This window comes from Mastigoproctus giganteus, chromosome 9 (genome assembly GCF_048544385.1).
Source record: "Mastigoproctus giganteus isolate SK-2022 chromosome 9, ASM4854438v1, whole genome shotgun sequence".
Lineage (NCBI taxonomy): Eukaryota > Metazoa > Arthropoda > Arachnida > Uropygi > Thelyphonidae > Mastigoproctus > Mastigoproctus giganteus.
In genome coordinates this window covers 106,416,464-106,423,986 of record NC_143583.1, presented here as the reverse complement: position 1 = coordinate 106,423,986, position 7,523 = coordinate 106,416,464, and the positions used below count along the sequence as shown (strand labels likewise).

At 36.3% G+C, this 7,523-nt stretch overlaps 1 protein-coding gene across 1 annotated transcript in view; it reads left to right on the top strand.

Annotated features, from left to right (window-relative positions):
- Positions 1–473: 473 nt before the first annotated feature.
- Positions 474–7,523, top strand: part of Phax (phosphorylated adaptor for RNA export) — an 83,639-nt gene continuing 76,589 nt past the window's right edge. Inside the window, exon 1 of the mRNA XM_090381268.1 lies at positions 474–507. The gene's annotated coding sequence lies outside the window, so the exon portion shown is untranslated. The remainder of the gene's footprint in view (positions 508–7,523) is intronic.

Below are 7,523 nucleotides of genomic sequence, written 5' to 3'. Positions count from 1 at the left end.
TTTTTTGAAAATACGATAGAATTAACAAGGAGTAATAGAAATTAAAATGTTTACGAGATTAATATTTTTATTAACCTGAGAGGTCCTTGCTTTAGCGATGTTATTGTATATTTTTAGGCGCATTAGCAACTAGGCCATATTGTGCCGTATATGATACGTCTGCAACTTTCTTGTGATCTGTGGTAGATTTGCTGTTTGCCAGACGAAAAACTTGCGTTTCCAGAAAAAAAAAAAAAAAAAAAATGATGCTGCTCTCCTCTGAGACCGACTAACTCAGCCACATTGTGAAAAAGACCCATAAAAATTCCTTGAGCCATTGACGGGATTTGAACTCAGGTCCTTTCCACTTATTTTAGCGAAAAACAATATTTAAGTAAGAGGGATGTCATTGCACTGGGAATTTATGAGGTGCTTGTTGATTACTTCTGCCAATAGGTAGCGCCAAGATCATTGATTTGACCGCTTGTTGATGCTCTGCTTGGAAATAAATGTTATTGTGTAGTCTCGGTAAGTTTGCTATTTTTTAATCAGAAAAGTAATGTGAAGTTATTATCCTTGAATAGTGAAGTTATTATTCCTAAGAGATAGGTGTTTCCCATTTTCAGCCATTGGACATAAGACCATAATCAGAGTTGGATACCTGTAAGTATATGCCTTAGTAGTTCTTATTTGTGATTTCTTTCTGTCGTAATAAGTATGAGCATGTCTTGCAAGTTAGATTGAAAAAAAAAAAAAAATAAAATAAAATAAATAAATAAAACTTGTAGGAAAAGAAAGAGTATTTTCCACTATTTAACTGGCCGAATTCATGCTCGGACACAATTGTCAGGCTCATAATATTGTAGGACTTGTGTCACCTTCCGCACCGGGTTCTGTTGCAATTAATTGAAATTAAGCGGTTTCTGTAGACCGTACTACGCGCATGCCTTTTCATTAAAAAAAAAAAAAAAGCCACAAGTTGCTTCAAATGTTATTAATTTTTACATTGATGTTTTGTGTAGGCCCTACAAATTTATAAATGCTGCCTTCTGTGAAGTAGGATCCGTATTGTAATTACCATTAATATTTGAAGGAGATACTGTAAACAAATAGTATCGCTACTTCAAACATAAACTAGATTACAAAGGAATAATAAATATTAGTATATTATTACTAATTTTACTATTATCACTAATATATTATTAGTATATTATATCAATTGGAAATAACTAAAGTGCTGAGAGAGACTTGAGGTGTACTGAAGTCTGTAAACCACATCTTGAGGTATACTGAAATGCCGCGGTTTTCATTGCATTGCATTAATATGTGATAATATTAGTATTCTGAGTGTGGTATTCTTAGAGTGTGATATTAGTATTCTCCAGCACAGAACCTGAAAGGTTCTGGCGGCCTCTTATTGTTTTTAATATTTATTAATGTTATTGATATAGGCATATCAAGTTTACTGTCAAATTTTGGTGGTGATGTCGGACAGCAAACAGGGTATTCTATTTCAATAAGATCAAAATAAATGATGCAGTTGAGGCTTAATAATTATATATTCCAAGTACTGCATTTGGGTCATAGCAGACTGAAGGTAGTTGATTGTGCAATCTGATATGAAATTCTTTGAGCAGTGAAGACAGGCTGCTAGGAGAGCTCATGGGGTTCTGTCAGCAATGTTCAGGATTTTCTCAACAGGGACAAGGAAGTCATTAGCCCATTGTATAAGGCAATGGTCAGTCTCCATCTTGAATATTGCATACAGGTTTGGAAGCTTCATTTTAGGAAGGATGTAGGGATAGTGGAATGGGTTCAGGGAAGAGCAACAAGATCAGTTGTGGAGAACTAAATGATAGCATCTGGAAACTAGTTATCTGTGAGGAGACCTGATAGGAGTGCTTAACACATTCACTACTGGATTGTGTTAAACACGTCTAAAAAAACTTGCATGCAAACTGACTGCAATTTTTGTGCCTTAATGCAGTGTGTATTCATTCAATTGCAGTTATTAAATGAGCATTGTAAAAGGAAAGGCACAGGAAATGAACAACAACAATATCGGCACATAGATTGAACCATGGGCCATTGTGTTACAGCTGGATTTTGCTCAGCATCAATCACACTGTCTAGAGAGTATTATAAAAGCTATATACGTCGTTTGTAGTTTCATATATTCTTTGCTTATGTTGAAGTTATTTTCTCTAGTTTTTAGTATTTTCTGCAAGAAGAAAAGATAAAATTTTTTGAAGATTATGATTACAGAATTTTAATTCTTTAGTTTGTGAAAAACAAAATGTCATCCTTAGTGTGTGTCTACTGGTAAAATTTTGTGTAAAAAGTGTGTTCCTATAAAATTTTACTCTGTGTTGTTGTGATGGATCCACAGCCTGGGACATGTCATCAGCCATTCCGTATGGCTGATAACAATGAATCAGCTCTTTATAATTTATAATGTGTCATCTGATACTGAAATAGAATTGTATTTAAGTGATGTGGATTCTGAATCTTGTTCAGATGCATCTGCTGACATTAGAATGCTACAGCAGATTCTGGTATTACTTTGGAGTGATGATTCTTCACAGATAAAATTCATTTACTAAAAAGCAGTGCCTGCTTGTTCCAGCACTCCAGTGCACATGTAAAGGGCCCTTGCAAATATAAGTGGCAGCAAATCTCTTAATGCTTTAAAAATGGCATCAAGTAAACTGATTGCTAATTGCTAATCACCCAAGAATAATAATGCTTATTATTCTTGGGTGAGACACACACACAAAGGAGACAATTTAAGTTGGAAAAGATGGTTGTTAGATAGACGTCTAGAAATTTTCTCTGTACCTAGATGGTAATTGATTATTGGAAAAACTTTGAGCTGTTTTTTCTCCTCTTTTCATTTTAGTGAGTGGGAATGGGGAGCCGAAGCTAAGCAGCCCCCCCCAATGCACTCGTCACATATTACCATTTAGGGATTTGGGTTTAAATTATTATTATGATTATTATTATTAGCCATATGGTGCAAGGAAGCCTGAGGCTTATGCTGCACCAGCCAAAGAAAATTCCCAGAGAGAGAGAAGTAGAATGGAATCAACAAGAAAGAGAAGAATGATGATATCCAGCTAAGGACCCTGGGTGTGTCAAGTCCATACTCACCAAATGTGAATCCTTGGGGTATATTCCATTGAAGACTAAAAATTCTTAGAGCTCTTTTCAGTTAGGACTATGCTTATTGGTGAAGACCTGTACCCTCAGGTACAGATGAGCTGCCAAGGCTCTGAGCTCAAGGGTGCCCAAAAGGAAGAAAAAGGGTTAATAAAGAAACATTGCACCAGGGTCCAAGTTTGTGATAAAATACCATTGGTCAGGTAGAGGGAATGGTGGTTTCCCTGTGAGTTATGTGCCTATACATGTGACACTCCAGTTCACATGATAATGTGAGTTGGAGTGTCTCATGTATAGGCACATTATGAACAAAGTAGTTAGCAGGCAAACCCTAAACAATTACTCTAGCAGGAATGCTCTGAAAGGTAGTATAAAATGAGCAACTTGTTAAAAAGGCAAAGTTGACTCTGTATGATACAACTAAGACTGTGTTAAAAAGATTTGGCTTTTTTTTTGCAAAGTAGAATAGAATTAATGGGGTAGAGTGTGTTTAGTGTCAAACGGCACCAGGGGTTCCCCTATCTCCGCGTGCTATACATTGTGGGTGTGAAACAGAACACTGTCAATGCCAGAGGTTTAAAAGTGTATGGATTTTGTGCATGTGTAGTGTTGTGTACCGTTGTTCCTCTGGTCATTTAGCCGCTGGGCCCCTAATGGGACCCAACATTGTCCACACTCTGCCTCGTGGAGGCAGACCAGGTACATCACTATTGTAGTTATTTACTCTGGCAGGTCCTGCGGTAGTGATGTTCAACATATTTCCATATATCGGTTACCATTTTCTTGGAGAAACTTGTTTTATTTGCTAATATTAATATTTCATCCAAGCAGCTAAACATTTCATTGTTGAAAAGACACAAAGTTAGCTCTGGTTGATAGAACTAAGACTGCGTTAAAAGGACTTGGCTTTTTTGCAGGGTAGAATAGAAATAATGGGGCAGTGATGTTCTACATATTTCCATAGATCTGTTATTATTTTCTTGGAGAAACTTATCTTGTTTTATAAGCTGATATTAAATTTGATCCAAGCATTTAAACATCTCATTAGAATTATGTTTCTGTTTATGATCTTGTATGCATAACATCATTTTTACAAAGTTTATTTATAATGTCAACTATAAGATGCTATACAAAAATTACTAGTCAGTTCAGTGCAATCACAACCATTGCTTTCCAGGGCATCCCAAGTCTGTCTTAGCTCTTATTTAAATTGGCTATTTTAATGATCTAATAAATTAAGCTGTGAGTTTCTTAACTTGGAAAATAATAATAATACAGTACCTTGGTGGATATTTCAATTTGTGTGTATGAATTGTTATACTGAAATTTTGTTAAAATCCAACTCTTAAATAGCAATCTCAAGCAGCAAAAATCTACTGTTAGCAGGTTGGTTAATCAAGTGTCATTTAAGACTCAGAAAAGTGTTATCCCTATTAAAATGATTTTGTTTGAATACGCTAACAGGTCTCTTCCGACTATAACTATTGAGTAACTAATTCCAATAGCTACAGTCAAGTGAGAGAGACTTATGTTGGTGTATGCACACTAAATCATTTTAATGAGGAGTAATACTGTATACTTTGTCTTAATTGATGGATTTGGTTCAACAAAATTGAGAATTAAGCATTAAGGGAAAGGTGTGAGAACATATTAGATCTTTATGTGAAGTAGGTATTGAAAGTAACTTCTGAAACCTGGGTAGCATTAGATATTGAGGAAGTGATCCTTGTGATGTGTATCCACATAGTAGCTCAACTCTGCATATATAGTATTTATAAGAAAGATGTTTGCTGTGCCACCATTTTATTTATGTTTCCAAGATAATGCATTTGAAGAGGTTGAACTGGAGATCACCCTCTCACTTTTCCCCAGGATTGAATTTAGAAAAAGCCCTAATTTGAAAATGATTTTGGGTTTTTTCCCTATATTATAGTTTTGAGAAACCAGTTTGCCTTTATCCTGTTAGAAAGTGGAAGAGAAATCATTGAAGCTAAACATAAAAAGGTCTGTGGCGTGGATGGGATCTCCCCAGTTATCTTAAGTGAGGGTAAGAAAAGGCACTAAGCAAACCTTTAGCCATAATTATGAAAGCATCCTTGATCTCAGGGGAAGTACTTATGGATGGAGATGTGCATTCACAATTCACAAAGGGAATCAAAGGAGTAACATGAGTAATTAGAAACCTGTTAGCTTAGCATTTTGTTCCAGGAAAAATAATGAAGTCATTGTTATTTATTTGTTATTTGGTTTTTTTTTTTTTTTTTTTAGGAACATTAGCAACTAAGGTCATATTGCTCCGGGGATATGCGGTGGTCATTCCCTGACCTTTCCGCATCCTCCGTATTTGGTGGTCACAGGCTCGAACCCTGGTCTAATCAAGAAGCGTGTGCTACGCACTGCTGCTCCTGCCCACCTGGCTATGGAGGTGCCTGAAGTCATTGGTTAAAGAAGTAATGCAGGACCATCTAGACAGGAAGGTGGGTTATACTGCAGTCAAAGTATAGATTTTTTTAAGGGACAATCTTGTCTGACCAATCTGATTGAATACTGTGATGCAGTAAAGAACTGAATACAAAAAATTATTTTAATGTCATGTACTTAGATTGCAGAAAAGCTTTTGATGCTGTTCCAAATAAAAGACTGAGATATAAATTTGAAAGCTATGGAATTAGGGGAAAGTTATTGCTATTGATAAGGGATGGTTGAGTAGAAGAAGACAGAGTGGTTATCGGTAGGTCTACTATTGTTAGTGGAATTCCTCAGGGTTTAGTGCTGGGACCATTGTTTTCTATATTTATTAAGGATATCGATGAGGCATATTGGGCTTAATGTCTAATTTTTCAGATGTACAAAGGTTGGAATGGTTAATGACAGGAATTGTACCAAGACCCAGAAAAATTAGGCAGATGGGCTAAGAAGTGGTAGTTCAGGTTTAATATTGACAAATGTAAGGTACTGTGTGCTACTATGGGATGCATATAAATTAGTCTGTAATCAAGTCACAAAGGAGGCTAGGAAAGCAAAGGCAGATTATGAGAAGTCTCTGGCAAAGAATGCCAAGAAAAACAGCAGATTTCTGTGCTTGTATTAACAGTAGAAGGGAGGGGTTGAATCATATTGGGCCACTTGATGTCTATGGGTTAACTGTTGATGGCTTTGCTTAGGTTATGGACAAATTGAATAGATGTTTTGTATCTATATTCACACATGAGGAATTCTTTAGGGAAGAGGATGCCAGAAGTTTATCTAACTCTAATGAGGAGCTAAATGACTGTGGTAACTGAAAGGAAAGTGGAGGAGAAATTGTCGAGAATGGACATAAAAAAGGCACCTGGGAGGCAAATGCAATATATCCAGTTATATTAAGGGAGTAAAGCAAACCTTTAGCCATAATTATGAGAGCATCCTTGAAGTCTGGGGAGGTCCCTTTGGACTGTAGAAGTCAAATATATTCCCAATTCATAAAGGGAGAGCAAAAGGTGACATGAGTAATTACAGACCTGTTAACTTAATGTTTGTTTCAGGGAAAATAATGGAATCGCTGGTTAAAGATGTAATGCAGGACTATTTGGATAAGAATGCAATTATACTGCAAATCACAGCATGGATTTATCAAGGGGTAGTCTTGTCTAACCAATCTGATAGATTATTATGATGTGTTGACCAAAGAACTGGATGCAAAAAATAATTTTGACATCGTATACTTAGATTTTGGGAAGGCTTTTGATACTGTTGCACATAAAAGACTGCTGTACAAACTCGAGCAATGTGGCATTACTGCTATACATAAAGGGATCTTTAATTTGAAAAAGAGAGATAGTGCTTATCAGTGGGCAATGCTCTTCCTGGACTAATGTTATTAGTGGAGTTCCCCAGGGTTTAGTACTGGGTCCATTGTTGTTTTCAATATTTATCATTAATATTGAAGTTATATCAGGCTTAAGGTCTAAATTTGTAGATGATGCAACAATTGGCAGGGTGGTCGACAGGCGTCAGGGTAGTAGTAGTAGTGGCATGTGATGCAAGTGTATGAGCTTATGCAGCATCAGCCAAAAAAAAAAAAAAAAAAAAATTTACAAAACAAATCCCTCTAAATGTTTGTCCAGTTCCTCCTTATTTATTTAACCTCTCAACTTCCACAATGACAGATGGAAGTTTGTTCCAGCAATTAACCACTCGCTGGCTAAAGGCAAATTTCCGCATATCTATTCTACATCTGTCTTTCCTCAATTTGAATTTATGTCCCCTTAGGTTCGTAATCTGAACAAGTGGAAGAATCCCATCAGAATTCGTCATGCTTAACCCATTCAAGGCCTTATACACCTCAATCAGATCACCTTGCAGGTGCCTAGTCTCCAGTTGCTGCAATTTGCAGAACTTAAGCC